Here is a 2,950-nt window from a genome sequence, read left to right as displayed (position 1 = left end):
TGGAGACACACAAGGGGGAGAGATTTTATGGCTGGAGACACACAAGGGGGAGAGATTTTATGGCTGCAGACATACAAGGGGGAAAGATTTGATGGCTGGAGACACACAAGGAGGAAAGATTTGATGGCTGGAGACACACAAGTGGGAGAGATTTGATGGCTGGAGACACACAAGAGGGAGAGATTTGATGGCTGGAGACACACAAGGGGAAAGATTTGATGGCTGGAGACACACAAGGGGGAGAGATTTGATGGCTGGAGACACACAAGGGGGAAAGATTTGATGGCTGGAGACACAAGGGGGAAAGATTTGATGGCTGGAGACACACAAGGGGGAGAGATGTGACGGCTGGAGACACATAAGGGGGAGAGATTTGATGACTGGAGACACACAAGGGGGAGAGATTTGATGGCTGGAGACACACAAGGGGGAGAGATTTTATGGCTGGAGACACACAAGGGGGAGAGATTTGATGGCTGGAGACACACAAGGGGGAAAGATTTGATGGCTGGAGACACATAAGGGGAGATATTTTATGGCTGGAGACACACAAGGGGGAGAGATTTGATGGCTGGAGACACACAAGGGCGAGAGATTTGATGGCTGGAGACACACAAGGGGGAAAGATTTGATGGCTGGAGACACACAAGGGGGAGAGATTTGATGGCTGGAGATACACAAGGGGGAGATATTTGATGGCTGGAGACACACAAGGGGGAAAGATTTGATGGCTGGAGACACACAAGGGGGAGAGATTTGATGGCTGGAGACAAACAAGGGGGAGAGAGTTGATGGCTGGAGACACACAAGGGGGAGAGATTTGATGGCTGGAGACACACAAGGGGGAGAGATTTGATGGCTGGAGACACACAAGGGGGAAAGATTTGATGGCTGGAGACAAGGGGGAGAGATTTGATGGCTGGAGACACACAAAGGGGAGGGATTTGATGGCTGGAGACACACAAGGGGGAAAGATTTGATGGCTGGAGACAAGGGGAAAGATTTGATGGCTGGAGACAAGGGGGAGAGATTTGATGGCTGGAGACACAAGGGTGAAAGATTTGATGGCTGGAGACATAAAAGGGGGAGAGATTTGATGGCTGGAGACACAAAAGGGGGAGAGATTTGATGGCTGGAGACACACAAGGGGGAGAGATTTGATGACTGGAGACCCACAAGGGGGAGAGATGTGATGGCTGGAGACACACAAGGGGGAGAGATTTGATGGCTGGAGACACATAAGGGGGAGAGATTTTATGGCTGGAGACACACAAGGGGGAAAGATTTGATGGGTGGAGACACACAAGGGGGAAAGATTTGATGGCTGGAGACACACAAGGGGGAGAGATTTGATGGCTGGAGACACACAAGGGAGAAAGATTTGATGGGTGGAGACACACAAGGGGGAAAGATTTGAAGGCTGGAGACACACAAGGGGGAGAGATTTGATGGCTGGAGACACACAAGGGGGAGAGATTTGATGGCTGGTGACACACAAGGGGGAGAGATTTTATGGCTGGTGACACACAAGGGGGAAAGATTTGAAGGCTGGAGACACACAAGGGGGAGAGATTTGATGGCTGGAGACACACAAGGGGGAGAGATTTGATGGCTGGAGACACACAAGGGGGAGAGATTTGAAGGCTGGAGACACACAAGGGGGAGAGATTTGATGGCTGGAGACACACAAAGGGGAGAGATTTGATGGCTGGAGACACACAAGTAGGAGAGATTTGATGGCTGGAGACACACAAGGGGGAGAGATTTTATGGCTGGAGACACACAAGGGGGAGAGATTTTATGGCTGCAGACATACAAGGGGGAGAGATTTGATGGCTGGAGAGACACAAGGGGGAGAGATTTGATGGCTGGAGACACACAAGGGGGAAAGATTTGATGGCTGAAGACACACAAGGGGGAAAGATTTGATGGCTGGAGACACACAAGGAGGAAAGATTTGATGGCTGGAGACACACAAGTGGGAGAGATTTGATGGCTGGAGACACACAAGAGGGAGAGATTTGATGGCTGGAGACACACAAGGGGAAAGATTTGATGGCTGGAGACACACAAGGGGGAGAGATTTGATGGCTGGAGACACACAAGGGGGAAAGATTTGATGGCTGGAGACACAAGGGGGAAAGATTTGATGGCTGGAGACACACAAGGGGGAGAGATGTGACGGCTGGAGACACATAAGGGGGAGAGATTTGATGACTGGAGACACACAAGGGGGAGAGATTTGATGGCTGGAGACACACAAGGGGGAGAGATTTTATGGCTGGAGACACACAAGGGGGAGAGATTTGATGGCTGGAGACACACAAGGGGGAAAGATTTGATGGCTGGAGACACATAAGGGGAGATATTTTATGGCTGGAGACACACAAGGGGGAGAGATTTGATGGCTGGAGACACACAAGGGCGAGAGATTTGATGGCTGGAGACACACAAGGGGGAAAGATTTGATGGCTGGAGACACACAAGGGGGAGAGATTTGATGGCTGGAGATACACAAGGGGGAGATATTTGATGGCTGGAGACACACAAGGGGGAAAGATTTGATGGCTGGAGACACACAAGGGGGAGAGATTTGATGGCTGGAGACAAACAAGGGGGAGAGAGTTGATGGCTGGAGACACACAAGGGGGAGAGATTTGATGGCTGGAGACACACAAGGGGGAGAGATTTGATGGCTGGAGACACACAAGGGGGAGAAATTTGATGGCTGGAGACACACAAGGGGGAGAGATTTGATGGCTGGAGACACACAAGGGGGAGAGATTTGATGGCTGGAGACACACAAGAGGGAGAGATTTGATGGCTGGAGACACACAAGGGGGAGAGATTTTATGGCTGGAGACACACAAGGGGGAGAGATTTGATGGCTGGAGACACACAATGGGGAAAGATTTGATGGCTGGAGACACATGGGGAGAGATTTTATGGC

Source organism: Taudactylus pleione, unplaced genomic scaffold (assembly GCF_031769625.1).
Source record: "Taudactylus pleione unplaced genomic scaffold, aTauple2 ptg000099l, whole genome shotgun sequence".
In the NCBI taxonomy this organism is placed as follows: Eukaryota; Metazoa; Chordata; class Amphibia; order Anura; family Myobatrachidae; genus Taudactylus; species Taudactylus pleione.
This window is presented reverse-complemented; position numbering follows the sequence as displayed.